The following is a 14,557-nucleotide window of genomic DNA, read 5'->3' as shown; positions in this document are numbered from 1 at the left end:
TTGGGTTCAATCTTGCGGTGTCCTTTCCCAGTGACAGAAGGGGCAGCAAGGCACGTATTGTATTGTTGCCATCGAGGATAACAAGATGGGGTTTTTATCATATTGCATGAATTTATCCCTCTACATCATGTCATCTTGCTTAAGGCGTTACTCTGTTTTTACTTAATACTCTAGATGCATGCTGGATAGCGGTCGATGAGTGGAGTAATAGTAGTAGATTCAGAATCGTTTCGATCTACTTGTTTTGGACGTGATGCCTATATACATGATCATTGCCTAGATATACTCATAACTATGCTCAATTCTGTCAGTTGCTCAACAGTAATTTGTTCACCCACCGTAGAATACTTATGCTCTTGAGAGAAGCCACTAGTGAAACCTATGGCCCCCGGGTCTATTCTCATCATATCAATCTCTATCACTTTATTTACTTGCTTTGTTTTTACTTTGCCTTTTACTTTTTACTTTGCATCTATCTATCAAAAATACCAAAAATATTATCTCTATCAGATCTCACTCTCGTAAGTGACCGTGAAGGGATTGACAACCCCTAAGCGTTGGCTGCGAGTTGCTATTGTTTTGTGTATGTATGAGGGACTTGTGCGTGGTCTCCTACTGGATTGATACCTTGGTTCTCAAAAACTAAGGGAAATACTTACGCTACTTTACTGCATCATCCTCTCCTCTTCGGGGAAATCCAACGCAGTGCTCAAGCAGTAGCAAATCACTGCACTGTTAAGTGGGGTCCAAGTGAACAAAGTCAGAGTGACTGAAGTGATGCTCAACCAAAATCATATGTCTTCGAGCAAAGACAATGAGAGCAAATCTTATCCAGAGTTGGATAAGTCAGCTTTACTTGTAGCCCAAGTCAAGCTGTCGCGTGTGTTTGAAATTTGACCGTTGTGACACGTGTCAGTTCCTTAGTGACCCAGGGTCATTTCGGACAAATCAGGTCAGGTTACCCAGTGGCTATAAATAGCCCACCCCCTACACCATAAATTGGTGGCTGCTTAGAGTTAGTGCACGGCTTTTGTCGTTGAGAGCAACCCACCTCCGAAGAGTTTGAGAGAGAAATCCTTGTGAGGACAAAGCCCAAAACACCCAGAGCCCAAAAAGAGTGTTTGGCATCACTGAAGTCTTTCTGTCCGCGTGATCTAAAGACTTGTTACACTTGAGGACTGTGAATCCTCCAGCCAGTTAGGCGTCGCGTTCTGAGCATCCAAGAGTAATTGTGGATTGCCGGTGAACGAAGTCTGTAAAGGTTTGGAAGTCTACCTTGACAACTTTCCAGAGTGATTGGGCGAGGACTGTGTGTCCTTAGCTCAAGGGGAATAAGGTGAAGACACGGTCTTCTGAGTTCAATCTCAGCCTCCCTAACTAGACGTACAATTGTCACAGCAACTGGAACTGGTCGAACAAATCCTTGTCTTCACAATGCACTGGTTCTATCTCTTACTCTCCTTACTTACAGTTTATCTTTGTGAAGTCATTGCCTGATTGCTATGCCTGTTTGACTTCACTGTGCGACTACTTGTTCTGATTGGCTTCATACTATCTTCCATCCTGATCCTACTACCTAGCTGCTATCAGTCATCATGCTTTAGTTTCATACTTGTCTGACTATGGTTTCTCTAGTGTACTTCATCTTCCGCTGCATGTTTATAGGTCCTGTTTTCGTGTTTGTCTTCGAAACTTTCATGTTTTGAAGACTTTCATAAAAATCGCCTATTCACCCCCCTCTAGTCGATAACTAGCACTTTTAATTGGTGTCAGAGCAAGGTACTCCCTTGTTCTGTGTGATTCGGTTTAACCACCTGGAGTTTCAGCTATGTCGACTGCAGGGATAATCAAAGTCTCCGCTGCGTGCCCTGTTTTCGATGGCACTGAATATCCCTACTGGAAGAATAAGATGTGTATGCATCTTGAAGCCATTGATGTTGATCTATGGTATGTTGTCAAGAACGGCGTTCCCAAAACTGGTGAAGGTGTCTCCCCTACTGATGTCAAGACATCATCTGTGGTCATCTGACCAAAGGGCAGTATGGACGTGTGAGTGCTTTGGAAACGTCAAAGCTAGTCCGGGACTGGCTCTCCAAGGTCAATGAAGGTGTTTCAACTCAGAGAGATCAAAGAATCAGTGTCCTACGCAACCTCTTCAACCGCTTCAAGATAAATGACAATGAAAATGTCCAGCTCACATTTGATCGTCTCACTTACATCACAAACGAGCTTCAGGCTCTCGGCGCCATTGAGATCACCAAGCATGAAATCGTCAAGACACTTCTGAGATCTCTTGACAGCTCATTTGGCACTCTAGCTCTTATGATTCAAGAACGCCCTGACTTCAAGACACTCGATCCATCTGACATACTTGAGAGGCTCAGCACACATGAGTTCCAGCTATCTGAGAAAAGAGATATCTATGGTCCCAACTATGGTCGAACTCACGCTTTGAAGGCAAAGGTTGTTTCCTCATCTGAAGAAGAATTTGACTATAGTTCTGGTGAAGCTGAAGACCTTGGAAAGGAGCTTGCTATGCTTGTGAAGAAGTTCCAGAAGTTCACTAAGAAGAAAGGCTTCAGAAAGTCTTCACGATTCAGCTCGAGAAATGATGAAGCTTCTTCCCAAGACCACAAGAAGAGAACCTGTCACAAGTGCAAGAAACCTGGCCACTACATCTCTGAGTGTCCATAGTGGGACAATGAGAAGAAAAAGAAGAAGAGCAAGGAATATGATTCTGATGACAAGAAGAAGAAGAAATACTCAAAATCTTCTTCCAAGTCCTCTTCCAAGTCTTCATCTCACAAGAAAAGTTCATCTGGCAAGGCTCGTGCTTTTGTTGGCAAGGAAATGGATTTAGAGGAGGAGTCTGCTTCTGAGGAGGCAGAAGTGGTGGAGTCTGAGGAGGAGTCTGACTCTGGCGTTGCAAGTCTGGCTTTAGCGTCAGCCTATGTTGCCAAGTCCATCTTCAACACTGAAGACAATGCATCCATCACCAATGTTGATGCCAGTGACAAGGACGACTCCGCTCCCACTTTCTGCTTCATGGGACGTGGTGCCAAGGTAAACTCACCCGATGCTTACTTTCAAACATCAAGTGAAGATGACTCTGACTGTGAATCCAAACCTAGCTACAAAAAAAACTTGCTAAAATTGCAACTGAACAACAGAAAGCTATGGAACATATTCAAAAATTGTTAGACAAAAGCGATGATCTGTTGGACGCGGAAATGACTAAGACTCAGTCCTGAATTGAAGACATAAAAAATCTTCATGTTAAGTACCAGGAACTTGAAGGTCGTCATGAAACCCTCTCAACATCTCATGAAAAGCTTTCCTATGATTATCTTCAAAGGAAGCAGGAACTTGAGAAATTGAGATCGGATCATGAAGATCTTCAAAAGGAGAACGATTCACTACGCGCTCAACAGATCAGTCCCGCTCAGGAAGGATTTGAACCACCATGTTTAAAATGCATTGAGCGTGATAACGCTACTTCTGTTGCTGGATGTTCTACTGCTCCTGTTGCAATATCTTCAACTGCTGATGTGGTAACTAACCCCTCTGTTGAGGATACCACTACTATTGCTGATGAGAATGCTAGGTTGAAGACACTGATTGAGACAGGGATGTACAAAAGTCTCAAAGGGCATCAGACATTATGTGATGTCCTCAAAAAGCAGATTCTGAACCGAAACCCTAGAAAAGAGGGTATTGGGTTCGAGAGGAAAATGAATGTTGATGGGTCATACTGGAAGCCTGAGCAGTACCCCAAAGCCACATGGGTTGCTGCAAAGGAATCTCTAGTAGATCCATCCACCTTATCTAGTTTCACTTGCGCTAACCCTATTATCATTGATGAATCCTTTGATGCAAACTATAAACTATTTAAGGATTAGAATGGTGAAGTGTTTGCCAGGTATATTGGTACTAACTGCAGGAATAGACCACCTATGAAGAAGATCTGGGTACCTAAACAACGTATTGAGGATCTTCCTGTGAATGTCATCATGACACCACCAAGGAAGAAAACAAACCCCAGACCTATGGCTTCATATGGCCCAAAGGCTTCATACAGATACAGGACTCACCTAAGTCACCCTAACGCCAATGTTTTGCAAGGAAACCATACTCAGACTTATGAATATGAGTGTGTGTCTTCAAACCGCTATGTTCATAGAACTAAGAACTTTTCTGCTTATTCATATGAGTATCATGCTTCTCCTGCAAAGCTATTTGCTAGGGCTCCAAAGCTGAGATTCTCAGATGCTGCACTTAGACTCATTGCTTCTAAGCCACCCCTGAAGGTGTGGGTGGTTAAGACGAATTAACCTTCTTTTGCAGGGAAAGGTCTCCAGCCTGAAATCAAAGGCGTCCGATGCTATTGCTGGGGACCTAAAACACATTATAGGACGCAAGATAAAATGCCCAAATGGTCTTACTATGTATTTCACATCCGAATCACTTGCCAGTCATACTATCAGTCCTAACCATGATCTAAGCCTTGATGATCCTCTTGTGCATCAAATGTTTATGCTTCACAACACTCTTTGTGAAGCCTATCCTCCTACCTGCACTATAGGGTACGACACCTCATGCTTCAGAATGGATTATGGACAGCGGATGCACTAACCACATGACTGGTGATCGAAGTCTTCTCATGGACTCAACCTTACGTCCATGTGATAAAAGTCACATCACATTTGCTGACACTGGTAAAAGCAAGGTATTGGGCCTAGGTAGAGTTGCAATCTCAAGGGATCAGCACATGGACAAAGTGATGCTTGTTGAATCCCTTGGTTTCAACTTAATGTCTGCCTTAATGCTTTGTGACTTAAACGTGATTGTGCTGTTTGGAAAATATCGTTGCCTTGTACTAATGGAATCTGACAAGTCTCTAGTCTTCAAAGGGTACATGAAAGATGATCTGTACATGGTAGATTTCTCAGCAGGACCACAAATGGCCGTGTGTCTTCTAGCCAAGTCTTTTGAGTGCTGGCTCTAGCATCGGAGGCTAGGGCATGCTAGCATGAGGAACCTACACACTCTCGCCAAGAAGAAGCACGTAATAGGCATCGAAGACGTCAAGTTCAAGAAAGATCATCTCTGTGGTGCTTGTGAAGCTGGGAAGATGACAAGGGCCAAGCATCCCTCGAAGACAATCATGACTACATCTCGACCTTTTGAGTTGCTCCACATGGACTTGTTTGGTCCCACTCACTACTCTACTTTCACTGCTACTTCTTGTCTCTATGGTTTTGTTATTGTTGATGATTATTCAAGATACACTTGGGTGCACATAATTCTCTTCAAGACTGAAGTGCAGGATATAAGCTGCCTCTAATCCATCCATGATTATTTTAAGTGCATCTAGTGCCACCCCTAGTTTGGTTTTGGAGTATTGACGACAAACGTGGTTGAGGGACTAATGTGTTTGTGAGAATTGTAGGATAACACAGGTAGTAGTCCCTCCTTAGTTCAGTTTATCTACCGGAGATGACCCCTAAAAATGTATGAAGACATTGAAGATAATGGTGGTACGTGAAGATATTCACATTGAAGACTATGACAGAAGAAGACAATGAGTGAAGACTATGCAGCGTGAAGACTTAGTAGTTTTTTTATTCTTTGTTGAGTCATAGGAACCATGATATGTCTCCAACGTATCTATAATTTTTGATTGCTCCATGCTACTTTATCTACTGCTTTGGACTATATTGGGCTTTATTTCCCACTTTTGTATTATTTTTGGGACTAACCTATTAATCGGAGGCCCAGCCCAGAATTGCTGTTTTTTGCCTATTTCAGTGTTTTGAAGAAACGGAATATCAATTGGAGTCCAAACGGAATGAAACCATCGGGAATGTGATTTTCCAACCGGACGTGATCAAGGAGACTTGGACCCTACTCCAAGAAGTCCCAGAGGCGGTCACGAGGGTGGAGGGCACCCACCCTGGGCGCGCCCGCCTACCTCATGGGCCCCTCGACGCTCCACTGACATACTCCTTCCTCCTATATATACCTACGTATCCCGGAACGATCAGAACAGGAGCCAAAAACCTAATTCCACCGCCGCAACCTTCTGTATCCACGAGATCCCATCTTGGGGCCTGTTCCGGAGCTCCGTCGGAGGGGGCATCCACCACGGAGGGCTTCTACATCATGACCATAGCCCCTCCGATGAAGTGTGAGTAGTTTACTTTAGACCTTCGGGTCCATAGCAAGTAGCTAGATGGCTTCTTCTCTCTTTTTGGATCTCAATACAATGTTCTCCCCCTCTCTCGTGGAGATCTATTCGATGTAATCTTCTTTTTGTGGTGTGTTTGTTGAGACCGATGAATTGTGGGTTTATGATCCAGTATTATCTATGGAAAATATTTGATTCTTCTCTGAATTCTTTTATGTATGATTGAGTTATCTTTGCAAGTCTCTTCGAATTATCCTTTTTGGTTTGGCCAACTAGATTGGTAGTTCTTGCAATGGGAGAAGTGCTTAGCTTTGGGTTCAATCTTGCGGTGTCCTTTCCTAGTGACAGAAGGGGCAGCAAGGCACATATTGTATTGTTGCCATCGAGGATAACAATATGGGGTTTTTATCATATTGCATGAATTTATCCCTCTACATCATGTCATCTTGCTTAAGGCGTTACTCTGTTTTTACTTAATACTCTAGATGCATGCTGGATAGAGGTCGATGATTGGAGTAATAGTAGTAGATGCAGAATCGTTCGATCTACTTGTTTTGGACGTGATGCCTATATACATGATCATTGCCTAGATATACTCGCTCAATTCTGTCAGTTGCTCAACAGTAATTTGTTCACCCACCGTAGAATACTTATGCTCTTGAGAGAAGCCACTAGTGAAACATATGGCCCCCGGGTCTATTCTCATCATATCAATCTCTATCACTTTATTTACTTGCTTTGTTTTTACTTTTCCTTTTACTTTTTACTTTGCATCTATCTATCAAAAATACCAAAAATATTATCTCTATCAGATCTCACTCTCGTAAGTGACCGTGAAGGGATTGACAACCCCTAAGCGTTGGTTGCGAGTTTCTATCGTTTTGTGTAGGTACGCGGGACTTGTGCGTGGTCTCCTACTGGATTGATATCTTGGTTCTCAAAAACTGAGGGAAATACTTATGCTACTTTGCTGCATCATCCTCTCCTCTTCGGGGAAATCCAACGCAGTGCTCAAGCGGTAGCAAGAAGAATTTCTGGCGCCGTTGCCGGGGAGGCTCAGGCAAGCAAGTCAACAATACCAAGTACCCATCGCAATCCCTATCTCTCGCATTACATTATTTGCCATTTTCCTCTCGTTTTCCTCTCCCCCACTTCACCCTTGCCGTTTTATTCGCCCTCTCTTTCCCAATCTCCTCCTCTCTTTTCCGTTTGCCTTTTTCCCGTTGCATTTCTGTTTGCTCGTGTATTGGTTTGCTTGTCGTCATGACTAGTTTCATATCGTCTCCGTTATCTCCCGAGAATGAAGTCTTAAATTTTAAACAAAGGGAGGGAGAAAAACTAAAAGATGCTTGGTATAGAATTTGCAATGCTCAAAATAAATCTACTAGGAAGCAATCTACCTCAGTTCTTCTTTGCAATTTTTACATAGGTGCTAATCCTTGGTATAGATATATCCTTGATACCATTACCAGAGGGAATTTTTTGGGTAGCCATACTTTTGATTCTTATAATGCTTTAATAGATTTATTTGGCTCACCACCCCGGTTGATTAATGGAACAACGTTAACTTTGGTGCATGTTATGCAAAGGCTTGAAACTATTGAAAATAAAGTTGCTACCATTGAATCAATTGAAAATCTTGATAAAAAGATCCACAATCAAATTACCCAATATGGATCTAAGGTAGGAATGACTTTGAAAAATATTAAGGAAAAAGAACCCATAGTTAATGAGAACATAAATCTAGATTCCACAAGAGTCGATAAACTTGAGGGTATCATTACCAACTTGGGAACCGCCTTTTCTTCCGTTCAAAACACTCCAAGTTCTTCTACTAAAAATACTAAGCTTATTTATGTTCCTAAGAATAAGGGTGAATCATCTAGTAAGGAAACTGCGGATCTTAAATCTATAAGTGTTCATCCCAATCTTTTTACCATCATTAAGGAACCATTTGCTATAGATGAATTTTTTGATCTTCTGCCTGAAAATTTGTCAATTACTAGGAAGAAAGAAAATTCTAAAGGAGGTATATGCCTCATTGAAGAATTGCCTACCAAAGATGGCAATACCTAGATCTATCCTTGCTTTTATGCCTAGCTAGGGGCGTCAAACGATAGCGCTTGTTGTGAGGCAACCCAATTTTATTTTGTATTTTTTTGTTTGCTTATGTTTAGGAATAAATAATCCATCTACCTTCTGTTTGGATGTGGTTTTATGTTTTAATTAGTGTTTGTGCCAAGTAGAACCTATAGGATAACCTACGATGATAGTTGATTTGATTCTGCTGAAAAACAGAAACTTTGCGTGCACGAATTTAGTTATGATTAATCACAGAAACGTCATTTTGCGTTGATTATTTTTGATTATGTTCAATAAAACAATTGTCCAGGACTTCCTATTTTTGTAGAATTTTTAGAGTTCCATAAGTTTGCATTAGTTACAGATTGCTACAGACTGTTCTGTTTTTGACAGATTCTGTTTTTCGTGTTTTGTTTGCTTATTTTCATGAATCTATGGCTAGTAAAATAGTTTATAATCCATAGAGAAGTTGGAATACAGTAGGTTTAACACCAATATAAATAAAGAATGAGTTCATTACCTTGAAGTATTCTTTTGTTTTTTTTCTCTAATGGAGCTCACGAGATTTCTGTTGAGTTTTGTGTTGTGAAGTTTTCAAGTTTTGGGTGAATTCTTTTGATGGATTATGGAACAAGGAGTGGCAAGAGCCTAAGCTTGGGGATGCCCATGGTACCCCCAAGATAATCCAAGGACACCAAAAAGTCAAAGCTTGGGGATGCCCTGGAAGGCATCCCCTCTTTCGTCCACTTCCATCGGTAACTTACTTGGAGCTATATTTTTATTCACCAACATGATATGTGTTTTGCTTGGAGTGTCTTGTATCATTTGCGTCTTTGCTTGTTAGTTTACCACAATCATCCTTTCTGTACAAACCTTTTGAGAGAGCCATATATGAATTGGAATTTGTTAGAATACTCTATGTGCTTCACTTATATCTTTTGAGCTTGATAGTTTTGCTCATAGTGCTTCACTTATATCTTTTGAGCGTGATAATTTTTTGCTCTAGTGCTTCACTTATATCTTTTAGAGCACGATGGTGGATTTGTTTTAAAGAAACTATTTGATCTCTCATGCTTCACTTAGATTATTTTGAGAGTCTTTAATAGCATGGTAATTCGCTTAATGTTAATATACTTAGTGTTCAAGACATGTGAAACTTTCTTTTGAGTAAATTGAATACTAAGATAAGTTTGATGCTTAATAATTGTTTTGAGATATGGAGGTAATAATATCAAAGTTGTGCTAGTTGATAATTGTGGATTTGAGAAATACTTGTGTTGAAGTTTGCAAATCCCGTAGCATGCACGTATGGGTAAAGTTGTGTAACAAATTTGAAACATGAAGTGTACCTGGCTTGTGCATCCTTATGAGTGGCGGTCGGGGATGAGCGATGGTCTTTTCCTACCAATCTATCCCCCTAGGAGCATGAGCGTAGTACTTGAATTTTTTGATGGCTTCTAAATTTTTGCAATAAGTATATGAGTTCTTTTGACTAATGTTGAGTCCATGGATTATACGCACTCTCACCTTTCCGCCTTTGCTAGCCTCTTCGGTACCGTGCATTGCCCTTTCTCACCTTGAGAGTTGGTGCAAACTTCGCTGGTGCATCCAAACCTCATGATACGATTCGCTCTATCACACATAAACCTCCTTATATCTTCCTCAAAAAAGCCACCATACCTACTTATCATGGCATTTCCATAGCCATTCCGAGATATATTGCCATGCAACTTCCACCATCATCATCATGACATACATTACTTTTGTCATATTGCCATTGCATGATCATGTAGTTGACACTGTATTTGTGGCAAAGCCACCATGCATTATTTTCCATATGTGTCACTCTTGATTCATTGCACCATCCCGGTAAACCACCGAAGGCATTCATATAGAGTCATACTTTGTTCTAAGTATCGAGTTGTAATTGTTGAGTTGTAAGAAAAATAAAAAATGTGATGATCATCATTATTAGAGCATTGTCCCAAGTGAGGAAAGGATGATGGAGACTATGATTCCCCCATAAGTCGGGATGAGACTCCGGACGAAAAAAAGAGGCTATAAAAAAAGGAGAAAGGCCCAAACAAATAAAAAAAGAATCAGAGAAAAAGAGAGAAGGGATAATGCTACTATCCTTTTACCACACTTGTGCTCCAAAGTAGCACCAAGATCTTCATGATAGTGAGTCTCATAAGTTGTCTTTTTATACTAGTGGGAATTTTTCATTATAGAACTTGGCTTGTATATTCCAATGATGGGCTTCCTCAAAATGCCCTAGGTCTTCGTGATCAAGCGAATTGGATGCACACCCACTAGTTTTCTTTTGTTGAGCATTCATAGCTCTAGTGCATCCGTTGCATGGCAATCCCTACTCCTCATGTTGACATCAATTGATGGGCATCTCCATAGCCCGTTGATTAGCCTCGTCAATGTGAGACTTTCTCCTTTTTTTTCTTCTCCACACAATCCCCATCATCATATTCTATTCCCCCATAGTGCTATATCCATGGCTCGCGCTCATGTATTGCATGAAACATGAAAAGTTTGAGATTATTTTGAGTATGAAACAATTGCTTGGCTTGTCATTGGGGGTATAGAAGTTGTGAACATCTTTGTGTGACGAAAATGAAGCATAGCCTAACCATATGATTTTGTAGGGATGAAATTTCTTTTGCCATGTTATTTTGAGAAGACATGATTGCTTTGATTAGTATGCTTGAAGTATTATTATTTTTGTGTCAATATGAACTTTTGTCTTCAATCTTTCGGATCTGAATATTCCTATCACAATTAAGAAGATTTACATTGAAATTATGCCAAAGTATCACTCCGCATCAAAAATTGTTTTTTTATCATTTACCTACTCAAGGACGAGCAGGAATTAAACTTGGGGATGCCTGATACGTCTCCAACGTATCTATAATTTTTGATTGCTCCATGCTACTTTATCTACTGTTTTGGACTATATTGGGCTTTATTTTCCACTTTCATATTATTTTTGGGACTAACCTATTAACCGGAGGCCCAGCCCAGAATTGCTGTTTTTTGCCTATTTCAGTGTTTCGAAGAAACGGAATATCAAACGGAGTCCAAACGGAATGAAACCTTTGGGAACGTGATTTTCCAACCGAACGTGATCCAGGAGACTTGGACCCTACTCCAAGAAGTGCCAGAGGCAGTCACGAGGGTGGAGGGTGCCCCCTTGGGACGCCCCCCTACCTCGTGGGCCCCTCGACGCTCCACCGACGTACTCCTTCCTCCTTTATATACCTACGTATCCCCGAACGATCAGAACAGGAGCCAAAAACCTAATTCCACCACCGCAACCTTCTGTATCCACGAGATCCCATCTTGGGGCCTGTTCCGGAGCTCCGCCGGAGGGGGCATCCACCATGGAGGGCTTCTACATCATGACCATAGCCCCTCCGATGAAGTGTGAGTAGTTTACTTTAGACCTTCGAGTCCGTAACTAGTAGCTAGATGGCTTCTTCTCTCTTTTTGGATCTCAATACAATGTTCTCGCCCTCTCTCGTGGAGATCTATTCGATGTAATCTTCTTTTTGCAGTGTGTTTGTTGAGACCGATGAATTGTGGGTTTATGATCCAGTATTATGTATGGAAAATATTTGATTCTTCTCTGAATTCTTTTATGTATGATTGAGTTATCTTTGCAAGTCTCTTCGAATTATCATTTTTGGTTTGGCCAACTAGATTTGTAGTTCTTGCAATGGGAGAAGTGCTTAGCTTTGGGTTCAATCTTGCAGTGTCCTTTCCCAGTGACAAAAGGGGCAGCAAGGCACGTATTGTATTGTTGCCATCGAGGATAACAAGATTGGGTTTTTATCATATTGCATGAATTTATCCTTCTACATCATGTCATATTGCTTAAGGCGTTACTCTGTTTTTACTTAATACTCTAGATGCATGCTGGATAGCGGTCGATGAGTGGACTAATAGTAGTAGATGCAGAATCATTTCGATCTACTTGTTTTGGACGTGATGCCTATATACATGATCATTGCCTAGATATACTCATAACTATGCTCAGTTCTGTCAATTGCTCAACAGTAATTTGTTCACCCACCGTAGAATACTTATGCTCTTGAGAGAAGCCACTAGTGAAACCTATGGCCCCCGGGTCTATTCTCATCATGTCAATCTCTATCACTTTATTTACTTGCTTTGTTTTTACTTTGCCTTTTACTTTTTACTTTGCATCTATCTATCAAAAATACCAAAAATATTATCTCTATCAGATCTCACTCTCGTAAGTGACCGTGAAGGGATTGACAACCCCTAAGCGTTGGTTGCGAGTTGATATCGTTTTCTGTAGGTATGAGGGACTTGTGCGTGGTCTCCTACTGGATTGATACCTTGGTTCTCAAAAACTGAGGGAAATACTTACGCTACTTTGCTGCATCATCCTCTCCTCTTCGGGGAAATCCAACACAGTGCTCAAGCAGTAGCAAACCACCCCACTGTTAAGTGGGGTCCAAGTGAACAAAGTCAGAGTGACTGAAGTGATGCTCGACCAAAATCCTATGTCTTCGAGCGAAGACAATGAGAGCAAATCTTATCCAGAGTCCAATAAGTCAGCTTTACTTGTATCCCAAGTCAAGCTGACGCGTGTGTTTGTAATCTGACCATTGTGACACGTGTCAGTTCCTTAGTGACCCAGGGTCATTTCGGACAAATCAGGTTGGGTTGCCCAGTGGCTTTAAATAGCCCACCCCCTACACCATAAATTGGTGGCTGCTCAGAGTTAGTGCACGGCTTTTGTCGTTGAGAGAAACCCACCTCCGAAGAGTTTGAGAGAGAAATCATTGTGAGGACAAAGCCCAAAACACCCAGAGCCCAAAGAGTGTTTGGCATCACTGTAGTCTTTCTGTCCGCGTGATCTAAAGACTTGTTACACTTGAGGACTATGAATCCTCCAGCCGGCTAGGCGTCGCGTTCTGAGCATCCAAGAGTAATTGTTGATTGCCGGTGAACGAAGTCTGTGAAGGTTTGGAAGTCTACCTTGAAGACTTAACAGAGTGATTGGGCGAGAACTGTGTGTCCTTAGCTCAAGGGGAATAAGGTGAAGACACGGTCTTCTGAGTTCAATCTCAGCCTCCCTAACCAGATGTATAGTTGTCACAACAACTAGAACTGGTCGAACAAATCCTTGTCTTCACAATGCACTGGTTCTATCTCTTACTCTCCTTACTTACAATTTATCTTTGTGAAGTCATTGCCTGATTGCTATGCCTGTTTGACTTCACTGTGTGACTACTTGTTCTGATTGGCGTCATACTATCTTCCATCCTGATCCTACTACCTAGCTGCTATCAGTCATCATGCTTTAGTTTCATACTTGTCTGACTATGGTTTCTCTAGTGTACTTCATCTTCCGCTGCATGTTTATAGGTCCTGTTTTCGTGTTTGTCTTCGAAACTTTCATGTTTTGAAGACTTCCATAAAAATCGCCTATTCACCCCCCTCTAGTCGATAACTAGCACTTTCAATTGGTATCAGAGCAAGGTACTCCCTTGTTTTGTGTGATTCAGTTTAACCACCTGGAGTTTTAGCTATGTCGACTGCAGGGATAATCAAAGTCTCCGCCGCGTGCCCTGTCTTCGATGGCACTGAATATCCCTACTGGAAGAATAAGATGCGTATGCATCTTGAAGCCATTGATGTTGATCTACGGTATGTCGTGAAGATTGGCGTTCCCAAGACTGGTGAAGGTGTCTCCCCTACTGATGTCAAGACATCATCTGTGGTCATCTGACCAAAGGGCAGTATGGCCGTGTGAGTGCTTTGGAAACGTCGAAGCTAGTTTGGGACTGGCTCTCCAAGGTCAATGAAGGTGTTTCAACTCAGAGAGATCAAAGAATCAGTGTCCTACGCAACCTCTTCAACCGCTTCAAGAGAAATGACAATGAAAATGTCCAACTCACATTTGATCGTCTCACTGACATCACAAACGAGCTTCAGGCTCTCGGCGCCACTAAGATCACCAAGCATGAAATCGTCTAGACACTTCTGAGATCTCTTGACAGCTCATTTGACACTCTAGCTCTTATGATTCAAGAACGCCCTGACTTCAAGACACTCGATCCATCTGACATACTTGAGAGGCTCAACACACATGAGTTCCAGCTATCTGAGAAAAGAGATATCTATGGTCCCAACTATGGCCGAACTCACGCTTTGAAGGCAAAGGTTGTTTCCTCATCTGAAGAAGAATCTGACTGTAGTTCTGGTGAAGCTGAAGACCTTGGAAAGGAGCTTGCTATGCTTGTG

The sequence above is a fragment of the Triticum dicoccoides genome, chromosome 5B, assembly GCF_002162155.2.
Source record: "Triticum dicoccoides isolate Atlit2015 ecotype Zavitan chromosome 5B, WEW_v2.0, whole genome shotgun sequence".
NCBI classification, from domain to species: Eukaryota; Viridiplantae; Streptophyta; class Magnoliopsida; order Poales; family Poaceae; genus Triticum; species Triticum dicoccoides.
This window is presented reverse-complemented; position numbering follows the sequence as displayed.